At 34.2% G+C, this 14,443-nt stretch overlaps 1 long non-coding RNA gene across 1 annotated transcript in view; it reads right to left on the minus strand.

Annotated features, from left to right (window-relative positions):
• The window catches only part of LOC120775083, a 45,230-nt gene extending 30,992 nt beyond the window's left edge, over window positions 1-14,238 (minus strand). The window contains exon 1 of the long non-coding RNA XR_005705288.1: window positions 13,483-14,238. This is a non-coding gene — a long non-coding RNA (uncharacterized LOC120775083). The remainder of the gene's footprint in view (window positions 1-13,482) is intronic.
• Window positions 14,239-14,443: the final 205 nt, after the last annotated feature.

Here is a 14,443-nt window from a genome sequence, read left to right on the forward strand (position 1 = left end):
TTTAAGAAAAAATTTTTCCATTGTGAGTTCTTTTAGTTAAAAAAAAAATTTAGTTCAAAAAAAAAGTTCAAAAATTTTTTTTTCCAAAATTTTTTTAGGTAAAAAATTTTTTAGTTAAATTTTTTTTTTAGTTAAAAAATTTTTAGTTTATCATTTATTTAGTTAAAATTATTTTCTACTTCGTAAATATTTTAAAGTTACGACATTTTTATTGAAATTATGATATTTTAATACATTTTTTAACTTCAAACTTCATCAACGTCTATTGAAATTAGTTCTTAAAATTTTTCTTTGTAAGGATATTTTTCTCTGTATATATGTTAATTTTAACTCATGAACTCGTTTTTTTTACTTTTTACTCACCCTATTGTTTATAGTTCCAAAGGAAAGTCTATATTATACAAAACTATCAAATTTCTTTGATAATAATAAGTTATATGCAAAATATGGTAGATATTTGCACTATAATTTTCAATTCTATTGCACACCTGGTAACACTAATCTATTGTTAGCGATAAGCGAGAGCGCCATAACGCTATCAACTCTCACCACAATCGAATAGGCGTCATATGTTTTTGTGCTCAGCTGATACTGTGTAATAGTCTATGTTGGACAGATATACTCGTATGCACTGCTGATGCATTCCCAAAACAACTTAGAATATTTTCACCAACTACTCTAATTCAAAGGGCGTATATATTACACTGACTTATTTATAAAGCATAAAGCATAATTATTGCGTATTCTAACAAATCAAATCAATACACATATAAAATAGATGCATTTGAAAGATTTATGGAAAATTTTTCTCACAATGAGTTGTTGTAAAACGAAATGAAATATGAAAGTTTGAAATAATTGTTTCTAGCGTAACTGTGGACAATACTAGGAACTTCTAAATGACTCCGATTATCAGAATTGGGCAGAGTTAGTGTCCCACGAGAGATATATTTTTCCAAATTGGTATATAGTGGTTGCAGTTTGAAAATGTTTTGCTAAGAAATTTTTTAAATTTATTTTTGAATATAATTGTTAAAATTACAGCAAAAACTACCGCTACTTTTAAAGAAAACTAGTATTTGCCCTCCCATACAATACGTGGTTAATAGACCCTTCTGTATGTGAAATATCATAACAAATCAGCTACCTCTCGACCAAGTTGACCCAATTTTGATTTATGAAAATGTTTGCCTCTGCAATGCATATGAATTATATTCTGGGTCTGAAAATACGATAGTAGTACAAGTATACATGAAATGTAGCAGAAGCCTTTTCCGTTCCTTCATATTTCTTCTAACCAAGTGAACTTAGATATTAAGTTCTCATTTCATTCTAGAGAGTATTACTACAAAAACTTGGATTTGCAGTGAGAGATATCCATGAGTGAAAATGGGCCTATGAATAATAGAAAAACCGAATTAGATCAAAGAAGTGTATCCCATCTAGATGAGTGCTAGGTCTGCTTTTTGAAGCGAAACATTTTCAAATTTGTTATGTTGCCTCTCAAGGGAGCTGGTATATAATTGCGCCGTCTCGAAGCTGGCTCGATAGGCGAAAAATTAAGAACTGATTTATTAGCTGTTTCTCAGGCCACTTTACAAAGGTTATCCAATTCGAAAAGCGATTGAGAGTTCACTGAAACCGACTAATTGAAGGCGTAAGCGGAAATTGTATTCCACGAAATACTTTAGGGGTTTCATGGGTTTACGGGTTTCAACTCGATTTTTTTTATTATTTCATTGAATTCTAAAACACCTCAAAAAAAATTATCCTAAATTTTCAAGTAGATCCGGGTAATATTTTCGGAGATAAGGCCTTGAGAACTTGTGCGCTCGTGGCTAGCTAGGCTAAGTGCGCTGTCTTTAAACGCGTTTTTCTCGAAACTGTTTTTGAAGTCGGTTTGCGTGATTTCTCGAGAGCTATTTAACGAACTTGATGAAATTTTACACAGGTATTTTACATACAATTCTTAAAGAGTTAGACGAAGGTTTTTTTCGATTAGAACTATTTAAAAAAAAAAAGTGGCGAAATTTTCACTGAAATTTTAATTTTTTTTTGTAAAAATATCTGCCAAAAATTTTTTTTCTTCGTCCAAGTTCTAAGTTAAGGTTTTAACTAAACACGTATTTTTTCATTTTAGACGATCCTGTAAGGAGTTATCCTGCCATTGCAGGCACATCTCTTTTCCGAGGGGTCACCGGTAATGGCGTCACAGCTGCCGAATTTAAAATATTTTTTCCAAAATGTTTAGAATTTCTTTGATAATTGTTATGTATGTATGTAACAATAAAAATTAGAATAAAATATTTCATTTTTTATATGAGAAAAAAAAGTTGAAAAAGGGCTGTTTTTTACCCGAGTAAACCCATGTAACTCCTAAACTGCTTATAACACCGGATTTTAGCTTCCTTTGGGGACTAAGACTAACGCGATAATTACGCTTAAAGCAAAAATGGGAAAAAGTAACTCGGGAAACAAAAAAAGACTTCCTAAAAAGTAATCACTTGAGCTTGGACCCATAGATGTAAATAAATATGTATGTTTGTATGTATTGTGCAGCCTGTTGCGTAAAACTCCGAGGAAGTTATGCAAACACGAGCGTAAACTACAGCAAACACACACGTGTTGCCCACTTAGGGAAGGTAAGACCGCATTTCATATTAAATTACATTTGAAACAGTGACAGCGTGTGCTCAGCAGCGTGAGCGGCTAAAAATAGCACCGCGTTGCGCACATAAATTCATAAAAATCGAGTCGAGTATGAAAGAAATTAGAAATACATAAAATGTGTGTATAAACTCACGTTTGTTTGTGTGTATGTATGAGCATGTTGCAATCGTGCAGTAAACGTGCGCGCCGGCACACATGCACCTTCTGAACATGTGATGTTGCACAGACATATTTGAATATGAAACATAAGCATACATATATGTACATATATGACACCACAGCTGATTTTTACACTCACGTGCAATATACAGTAAAAGGAGTTTTATAATTTTTTTAATAGTGTGAAAATTGTCCTGGCCCGAATTAAAAAAGTTACATGAGCAATATATTTCATAAGGTAAACTTATTAATTTTTACCCATTATTAGTTAATTGTATAGATATATATATTGTATATGTGACAGAACTTGGTTCGTATAAGAGATTATAGTAGTACATTGGGGCATATGGAACTAATTTCAAAGTCGGGTGCGTAAAGTTCCTAAAATTTGTTTTCTGGAACGGTTTTACAAATTTTTCGAGGCCGTCCCATTAATAACGGTAATATGCGAAATTTCGAAAAATAATACTAAGGAATATTTAAAATTTATTATTGAATATTTTTAATATAATTGCAATAAAAAGTTTTTACTACTACCACCTATAAAGCAAACTAATGTTTCGCCTTCTCATTTAAAATTTCACCATAAATGCTATAGCAACTCAGCAACCTCTCGACCAAATTGAATTAATTATGATATATAACATTTTCACGACATTTTTATGATACAGTTTGAAATTGAGGCCGTTACCACTTATTTTCAATATAATTTTTAAATCAGATTCATTTTTTATCGAAAAATTTTTAATGTATGGCTACTCGCATCAAAAAAAACTTATCAGCATCTGAGGGGGGTCAAAATGAAGAATTCCCGATACTTTCTTGACAGGGTGTATATTTCAAATTCATCATGTGCCGAATATCAGGAACTCTTTACCTATAACTGACTTTATATAAAATTATCGGTTAGTCGGTTCGGAACTTTACTCAGTTGCATACAGTACATATGGAATAATTTAAGTTATCTTACTAAATTTAAGATAATATATGTATTATTGAACCTTTTGGGAATAGTGAGTGAAATCAGATTCCAATTTTTATAAAAAAAAAACTCCTTTGCTTCAAAATTAGGCGACAAATTCGCGTTAAAGGAACTGTAAGGTGGGATTTGAGAAATATCGGTTGTAAACTCTGAGACAACTGAGCAAGTTTTGAATACTTTGGTGTTATTGACTTTAACTTAAGGAGTTACATGGGTTTCCACGGCTACAAAACAATTATTTTCTTATATAAAAACTAAATATTTTATTAGAACTTTTTATTGTTGCAAATATACACGATTAGCAAAGAACTTCTGAAATTTTTGGTAAAAAATGTTTTAAACTCGGCCATTGTGACGCCACTTCCGGTGACCCCTTGGCAGGATAACTCCTTGCTGGATCATCTAAAGTGAAAAAATACGTATTTTAGATAAAACCTTAACATTATAACTTGGACGAAGGAAAAAATAAAACTGAAAATTGGATTTTTGGCCATCGAAAAAAATTCTATGTCCAAGTTGTGAGATACAATTCTCAAAGACTTGTGTAAAATTCATCATGAAGATCGGTTGAGTAGTAATCGAGAAATCTTACCAACCAACTTCAAAAACCCAGTTTCGAGAAAAACGCGTTTAAAAATCTAAGTGACTAAGTGGCTGTATCTACGAAATTATTACTCGGACCGACAGGGTAATATAGAAGATCAGATTTTACAAAACAAAAAAAACTCGATGTTTTGGAAACCCATAAATATAACCTAACTTAATAGAAGATTTTACAAAATAAAATAAATCGATGTTATTGATAATATGACCCATCTTCCTCTTCTGTGACCGGAACTCTTATACTTAATTCATGGCTTTGCAAGAGCTTAGATAGGACGGATATTCAATTTTTATTTATAAAGTATAAATTTCCAATGACATAACTGGTATTAGTTAGGCAGCGTATATGATAATATGACGATATAAATCGTTACACTCTTATCCGTTCCTCTGCCATGACTGGAACTCCTGGTGTTTTTTGGCGTCATTGACTTGTCATAGTCCTAGCTCCCTCCTTACGATTCACAGCTCTCAATAGCCCTCATTCCTCAGCTTACAAATATAATTTCATAATAGATAACACAAGTACCCTAAGGCAGCTTAGAAGATGTGTGCAAAATTTCTTTAAAAAGTTGGTTCAATTAGGCGAGTTAGTTTGATAAACTGTGTAAATGAATATATTATCGACCCTACGGTTGAGATAAAACACAGTTACTGTCACTGTTTTAATACTAAACATGCATAAATTGGAGACACCTCTAGTCTATATACTAAATATTGTTTGAAGCAAACTTGAACTCAATAATGACACTTTCAATTTTTATATTTACTAAACTCTTTCAATCCGCTCCGATAAATTAATATTGAGTCGCGCCTGCACTGAAAGTTACCTTACTTGTAAAACTCAATTTTTTGTATTAAGTTACTATTATTTGGCTTATTCAGTCTCAATAACAGTTTGTTGACAGTTAAAAAATTGCTTACAATGCAAAGTAAATATGTATGTATGTATGTGTAGTATGTGTAATTACTCAAAACAAGAGGCGTTCATTCATAATATGGCGATATGAAATCATACGCATGGACAAGTATGTACACGTGTACAGTTATGTATATTTATTGTTGTGTTGTAAACACAATTAGTTTGATAAGTTATCACAGTCAACTAAAAAGTCGCCCAGATTGGTTTTTCTCTTTTATCTATGTCATAAAAATTTGCCACGCATTATTATATAATATTCTGGTAAATATTAAGGGTATATAAAAAAGAAAAAGGAAAATGCAAGTTGAAATATATGAAGTGACGTCATTGCTAATTATGTACAAGACAACTGGTAACCACGGAGGTTGATTTTTATTTTTTACTATCACAAAAGGTGTACGTTTGCCAAACATTGGAGAGTGATGAATCGAACAAACAACCCATATAAATCAAAGCGAGAAATAATATAAGGCGGTGGCAACATTTTAGTGAAAAAATAATAATATTTAGCAAAAAAGTTTCAGTTATTCTAAAACAGTTCTGCTGCTTCTTTACTTAGTCGCCACCTTATTGGAAACCCCTTTATATTGTCTAGAAATGCATTTTTGAAGTGTCAATTTCTCACAGCGACGCAGTTGAAGTTTTGGCGTGTGCTCACAAACTTTCCATAAAATTCTGCCACAAACTTTATTTAGCTGATAATACAAGTAACTAATATTACCTCAGTACTCATCGAGACACTAATAATGATAATAATGAGACAAAATGCGTTTTAGAGTAAAGTATGTAAACAAGTACGTACTTATTTCTGTAATTACTTCATTATTTACTCGCTGATGTTTGAATGCAGTAAAGCGAAATTTCGCCTTTAAGCAAATTATTTGCTCTGGCACTATCAGTTGCCTATTTTTAAACGCTATTATTTCAGAAATAAATACACAATAAATATAGAAAAATGCCCCGAACCGATGCTGCATTCCATCGATTTGCATTGCTTACATACCCGATGGATTGCGATCGAATAGCTTGTCGGCGTCTAGTCTCAATCGCTTATCGCTGCCAAAGTTGAAGTCGCGCTCAGCGCACGAGCGTTAATGCAAATAAACAACGAGCTTTTAAATATTGGATTAGCCACTGAATGAAGATGGAAAGAAGGCAGCGCAGTTGTACATTGAACTGTGGCAAAAGTGATAAGACGCTAAGCCGCGCTGTGTAGCGGGCATCTTTATACTACTGTGATCAAATTAAAATTTGAATTTTTAATTTACATTTCATATATTTTTCGAATCGGTAATTTTTTTTCTGTAAGTTAGTAGTACTGTTAGTGACATCTACGCTACATTTCATTCATTAGTATTTGAGATACGCGTCGTTTTGTGAGGCTCTGAAAGTGAATTCTTCGATTTTTACTACATATGTCTGAATTTATTGAATCAAAAAGTGCGATAATGCACCATCTCATACTCATACTCATCATTTCGCCACATTTTCAATTAATATCATGCCACAACCACCGTATTCGCCTGATTTACCTTCTTCTGGCTATTCAGCAAATCCACATGACCACTTCGAGGACACCGTTCTGACTCAATTGAGGATAAAAAAGCTGAATCGAAGAAGGCTCTGATGGCCATCACGACTGAGGATTTTTCCAAGTACTATGATGACTGGAAAATTCATTGGCATAGGTGTATTGCAGCGGCAGGGAATTACTTTGAAGGAGATGAAATGAACAAAATTCACCTTTCAATTTGATCACACTAGTGCAAAAAAACTGTAATCATCTAGCGCAAGAAAAACCCATCTAGTCAGTCGACTATCTTTCTTCCTACTTTTATCGTTTTTACATGTTTATGTCTTATGATAAGTTAGTTGTCAGATTTCAGTCAGAAATATACCAGTTTCATATTAATTCAGTTAAATTGAGGACTCTAATACATAATATCAGAAGAAAATTTTAATTTGGATCATTTTTGCGTCTTCCATGCCTTCCTATCTTATAAAATTTGACAAGCTGAGTCGATTTATCAATGTCCGACTGTCTTTCCGTCTATCCGTATATATGCGAATTTATATGAATTCACTATTACAATTTAGTTAGCACTAACCTTTAAAGAATCGTGTACAAATTTTACAGCTGTCGGATCATTAGTTAGTGAATTATATCATTTTGAGTGAAGCTACTTTTGTTATTGTAAAACAAATAAATAAATAGAAATATGAGTTTTGAAGGGAAAAACTACAGTTGAAAAAACTTGGCTTGACGATAAGTTTCCGGGAATTACCCTAGGAAAATCAACTATCAAAGATTGATATGCTAAGTTTATCGATGAGCACCGAAGACGGAGAACGCAGACCCCCAAAAGAGATTGTAATCAACAAAATAATTTTGGATGACCGTAAAGTGGCACTCTAAAGATATCAACTGAACGGAGACATCATGTCATTCACGAAGATTTGGACAAGAAAGAGCTCTATGCAAAGTGGGCGCCGCGTGAGCTCACTCCTGATCAAAAATAACGATAAATTAATGATTCGTAGCAGTGTTTGGAGATTTTCAAAAATAATAAACGAGAGGTTTTTCATCGATATGTGATAATGGATGAAACGTGGTTCCATGATATCACTCCGAAGTCCAAAAGGCCGAGTGGACTGCACCCGATTTACCCGCTCCAAACCTTGGAAAACCCAACAGTCGACTGGCAAGGTTAAGGCGTCTGTGTTTTGGAATGCGCATGGAATACTTTTTATTGACTATCTTGAAAAATGAAGGACCATCAACAGAAACTATTACATAGCATTAATGGACCGCTTGAAGGACGAAATCGTTGATAAATGGCCGCATTTAAAGAAAAATTGGGTGCTGTTTTACTCAAGACAGTGCACTGTGTCACAACTCAGTGCAAACGGTAGCAAAAAGCAATGAAATAGGCTTCGAATTGCTTTCGCATGCCTCGCATTCACCAGATCAGATGGTACTCAGGGACTATTTTCTGTTCTCACACCTAAAAGAATACTCGCTGGGAAGAAGTTTTCATCGAATGAAGAGTGATCGCCCAAACTGAGGTCTATTTTGAAGTAACGGTTGGAGTTGGAAGGAACCTGTAATCAATTTATCACCCTTGAAAGAAACCATGTTGAAAAAAAAACGAATTTTGCCAAAAAGTGTGGCCCGTCGAAGAGTTTGACTCCATTATCCAAAAACGATGATTTGGTAATTTTTGCGGTATGTTTCGTATCGCTATCCTGCATGAAAATATCTTCATGTCCATGTTCGAGTCCGAATATATCCTGACATGGAAGATATGAGTCCTCCAAAATATCAATATAAACTCGTATACTCATTATACCATCGATCCGTCGTAGTACATTCAGCTAATTTCTGTGAAAACAACTCCAAGTCATCAGTAATCCACCCCCAAATTTCATCTTTTAGTATATGCTGGGATCCTGTACACCACCAACCTGTTAGCCAACTCATGTACTTGCGTGCCCACATGATGCTATTCAATTAGTTTTGGTTTCATCGGAAAAAATAACTCTTATCCAATAATCCGTAGTGAATTATTCAAATTTTTGGCGAATTCTAAGCTCTAATAACTTAGGAACGGGGTTTTTATCACCGCTCTAGTCTTGAGCCCGTTTTTTCAGGCATCTTTATACAATGCTGATACTGATATTGACTCTAAAGACCTCTCTGATGACTTTATTACTTTCCGCAGCAGCTTTTGTTACTCCTCAAATGAAGACAACCATAGATAGCCTTTGTGGCAGTGCTTGAGTTATGAAATTAGCAGTCTATGCTGCTTGTGGTCTACTGAATATAAAAACCTGTTGAAATAATTTTATGACGCTCTAGATCATATTTGACCCGTTTTTGCATCAAACAGCTGCCGGACACACTTTAATTAAAATATAGAGATCAAACTTTACACGAACATGAAAAAGGTAGTACTAAATTATGATTTTTGTTTATCGGTTCGGATTGCGCACCTGTTTAGTTGGGCTTAGTCCGGGTTAAATTTGATCCAAAGTTCACATTATGAAAACCTACATATTTTTTTAATTCCAAAAAATAGTTTCCAAAACTAATACTTAGTATTTTTATACTTTTATATCATCGGTTTTTATTAGCCGCCTACCACTTCATATTTATGCTTATTAATTCTTTAGTTACTTTTATTTATTTCTTCATTCAATATTCTTTCTTTTATTTCACATTATAACACATTAACTTTAAAATTTCTACCAAAAAGTTAAAAGCTGCTATAAATGGCATTACTTTGAAGGCCAAATCTAACTAACACCAACTAAGCGCTGTAAAATCATATTTGAATTTGCGCCTAAAAGTATGCAACAGTTATAATTACATTTCAACGCAACGCAGCGGAACTGCGCAAACAAACGCTTACAAACTAGTCAAACACTAATGAACCTGTACACACGCACACGCATAAAAATACATACACACAATTTTGTTCATAACTGTAACCTTGAACGCAGCACCTGTTGCACAGTGTTGTTGTGTTATGTGTGCGAAATTTAAATATCGCATGACAAGCAAACGCTGAAAACTGAGAAGTAATAAATTGGCACATTGACACACTTTCAAATGAGTGAAACTAGAGTATGCAATATACATAAGTATACACGTGTAAGTGGTTGTTTGTGTGTGTGTAAAAGTGTAGGCCTTTTTGTTGGCTATAAATTCGCAGTGAAATTTGTGTCTGTTGGGTATTCGTAGTCTTAACTACAAACTTATCTGCTCGTTTAATGAGAAGATTATAGAAATATTTGTTGAAAAATGAAGAAAATTTGAAAATGTGAGAGGTATTTATGTACTTAATTAGGGTTTTACCTACTCAGTTTACATTTAGAAATACTGCTTTGTGTTATTAATAAGTTATTAGAGTGAAGGGAGACATGCACTAGGTAATGTTATATTTATCTAAATTAACTGTAATTAGAATAGCAATAAATGGACAAATATGCGAAATTTATAGAAAATTCTTCGGTTTATCACCGTCGGAGGAAAATTTGAAAGTTTTCCTTCTTTAGCCAATATTATGCATTTGAATAGCTCAACCTCGTTCCAATTGAGCTTCTTCTTATAAAGTTTTAAAAATTGAAGCAAATAATAAAATATCAGTTAAACATATTTTATATAAATTTTTAGTTAAAATAAGCCAAATTGATATCATAAGGGCATCAGAAAAGTATTTGCTCTCATTGCCACTATTCCAAATGGACTACTATACTACGTGAAGAAATACTTGTAAAAGAAGAAATTTTTTCCTTTAATTTTCGTGTATGGTTTTTGTAAACTTAAAAAAAAAACAAGAAAATATTCATTAGGAATAAAAAACCAGTAAATAGTTCATAGCACTACAAAAAGCCTTTAAACTTAATTTTACTTAACTTAACTAGAACTACTTGAAATGCAGACAATGGCCGCGTGAACTTTCTTTCTTATACAGGTATATATTATTGCGCCAATACTCAGCATTGTTTCTACGGGCACACACACACACACAAACCCATCTCTACTTTATGAAAACGTGCTGCAAAAGCTTGGTGTGTGCAATAGTTCAGTGTTGTGTTGCTTGTTCTGGCAAAGGTAACTGTGCACAATATATGAGCTTGAGTGCACAATACAGTACCCTGTAAGAAATCTGTGCATTCAACTGAAAGCATATTGGAAAAATATTAATACATTTGAAATTTTCTCACTGATAATTGAATAGAAAACTGTAAACGAGGAACCATCGTGTAATAAGACCGCATTCTTGGAGAGACTTTCTGAGAGGTGTCTAAGAACCTATTTTTCAGAGCATTAAGCCTAATTTGTTTCAAGCGTGTTGTCAGAAAATAACAATAAAATTGATCGAATGTAGACTTTCAAGTCGAGATCATCGTGAATAAGTTTTGAGATTGGTTTGGTCGTTATATCTGCATTTCTTGACATATTTTTTCTTTTTTTAAGGGGAGTTCTGCCAATGCGTTCACAAAATGTTTTTATAGCTGAATTGGTTTGAGGACGACCATTTTCACCCCTATCAAGGTGCGGTAAACAAAAATTCTAGTAACAGTAAGTTTTTTGAGAAGCTGATTCGCCAAAAGTATGACTGTCGGGATGTTTTAACTTGCAAAAGTAGCATAATGTTGGTCAAGGCGTCTGCATGTCTTCAAAATATCTTTATCTGTACAAATTTGATAATTTGCATCTGGCAAGGCTATCCAACTGACCAGGAAAAATCATAAGTGGTCAGAGGTAGGTCAAGAAGTTATCTACTAGTAGAAATGATTTCCAGTACATCTCGTCTGAAAACTATGATTATGGTATAAAGTACTTTTGTTGCAATCAACGCCAACCCAGCGAAATAAATCTTCAGACAAGGGCGTTTACTGGCTAAAAAGAGATAAAAATATAAAGAAAAACAAAATAATTAATTTTTTGAAAGAAATTTTCGCATCGTGGGTCTTTGGTGTGGCCTCCATGATGTGGCGATTTAAACCAGTTGGACAATTCTTTTAGGGGAGATTGCTAAGTTCGTAAGACTGCCCTTAATGGCTATGCCAAATATGAGGGCTATCTGTCAGCTACTTAAGTCGGTACACCTCAGTAGTGCCTTACGATTTTCACATTGAATTCAAATATCAAACAAAAATTTTTTAAAAATTTTGTATTTCCAACCCAATTTCCTGTACGGAATCTTTGCGAATGTTGGAAAAGGTTCGCGGGTGATATAGTTTTATAAAAAACACAAGCATACGAGTGGTACAAAGTCTTCAAAAAAGGTCGATAGGTCGTTGAAGACATGCCTCGTTATGATGAATTGATGAAAACATTAAAAATGTCTAGGATATGTTGCTTGAAAATTCTCAGGCGAGTGACAGAGAGATGGCAACAGAGCTCGACATCTCTCGCGAGTGCTTTCGAATGATTTTGATGGATATTTTGGGTGTGAAACGTGTTCTCGCTCGACTTGTCCCAATAAAACTCATTTTTCTTCTAAAATAGTACCGTAAACAGGTCTCTTTGGACGTACTTGATCGTCCGAATTCCGATCCGACATTGGTGGAGAGAATTATAACTGCAATCAGACATGAAAATCAAAAAAACCACACCAAAGCCGCTCAAAAATCAAGATGATGCTCATTGTTTTTTCCGATACTCGTGGTTTGGTGCATTATGAATTTATTCCGGAAGGAAAAACGGGCGGTAAGGAGATCTATTTGGACTATTAAGGCGTTTGCGAGGGAACATCCGTTGAAAACGGCCGGAATTGTGGAAGAACAATTCATGGATTTTACACGATGTCACGAATTTAAAGCCAAAAACGCAATTGATACCATCGATCAACCATTGTATTCACCGTTTGATTTTTTCTTGTTCCCCAAACAAAAATTGCCGCTGCGTGAAAACAGTTTTCAGCCGATCGAAGAGATGAAACAAAATTCAATAAAGGAGCTGAAGGTCATCCCAAAAAGTGATTATGAAAAGTGTTTCGAGGACTGGAAAAAACGTTGGCATAAGTGTATTACTTCTGGTGGGGATTACTTTGAAGGCGGCAAAATAAATGGTTGGTGAATATTTATATATCTCAGATAATTGATATTTCAAAAAATTTTATACAGTCAGATGGCCTAAATAAAGTGAGCTCGTTACGCTGATCGTTAATATATACATATGTTGTTGTATATTTTTCTCCAGCATTTCCTTCTTATTGTTACCAACTTCTTAGCAGTTTGCACCCAATTAAGGGTATTAAATTAAGTTTAAACAATAACCATAATTACTCGAATCAATGTCCTAGTGGGTCATACAGTGCTCATACGTACATATGGATGTGCTACTATTCCAATATAAATACATATGTATATGTGTTAACACCTAACAAACCACAATCGCACCTCAGCTAAAACAATGGTTGCTGCCACATGAGTTAAATCAAAGCACAAAAGAAGCAGCAGAAAAGTAGCAAAGCAGGCCAGCAACAACAAATGAAACACATACAATTTTTTTATACTTTCACCAACACCATTGCAGTTGTCTTTCGGTTGCATTGGTTACATTAGTTTTGTCAGAAATTTATACAGCCGCAATAAGCTTTCTTATTACCGTTATAGTTACCGTTTCACTTACAAGCTCAAATACAGCGGCAAACGCCCGTGTAGCTTACGTTGAGGGTCATGGACAACGCCGAGCATGACCGAGTAGTTGCCGCATCCTTGCTGCATTGCATGCACTGTTCACACACACACATGCACATGCACAAACACGTGTCCAAACACGTACATATATGTATGTTAGGATATTTGAATACAGCACGTGGACTGATGCATTGATTTCCCGTTATGCAGCCGGCAAAAATCGAAGAAATACAATTAGCACAATGACACGTTTCGTATTCCGCTGTCAATTATACAGTTGCTGTTGCATATACACAATCACCCACACACACACACACACACATGTAGTTGTGTATATATTTTTAAAGCTTGGCTCTTTAATAATATTTTATGGTTAATGCATGGCGAGTGGTTATGAATTTTATTATGGCTTCTCGTTGGAAATAAATGGATACTAATGGCACTGTGGCAAGAATATTTTGCAGCGTTGACTGTTAAACTCTTATTTTATGTGCAGTTATATATGCATGCATACACAATTGCATATGAACATTTAAGCTTCAACTGAAATCCATAATTATTTTTCTTTTGATTTCAAAATCAATCAAGCCTTGATTGACATATGAGTGTTGAGGCTGAGCACTGTCATCAGAGCTCAAGCACTTACAAATGCACACAAATGTATATTAGTTTTTTTGACGCGTGAACACCTGAGGATTTTGTTTTCATGCTACTCCACTTTCACTTGTCACATCACTTCACACACACACGTACAAACCGCTTCAAACAACGCTTGCATTTGTCAAAGCTGCCATAGCTTAGCAACTAATCACAGCTATCAAGAGCTCAATTCACATAGCGTGTCCTGCAGCTAATCAGTTTCAATCCCGGCTTTGTTTGTTTGCTCGTTAACTGTATTATATGTATGTATTTGCCACTTGTGAGTCTTTGAAAAGTTGTCACTGCGTCCGTGC

Source organism: Bactrocera tryoni, chromosome 4, assembly GCF_016617805.1.
Source record: "Bactrocera tryoni isolate S06 chromosome 4, CSIRO_BtryS06_freeze2, whole genome shotgun sequence".
NCBI lineage: Eukaryota > Metazoa > Arthropoda > Insecta > Diptera > Tephritidae > Bactrocera > Bactrocera tryoni.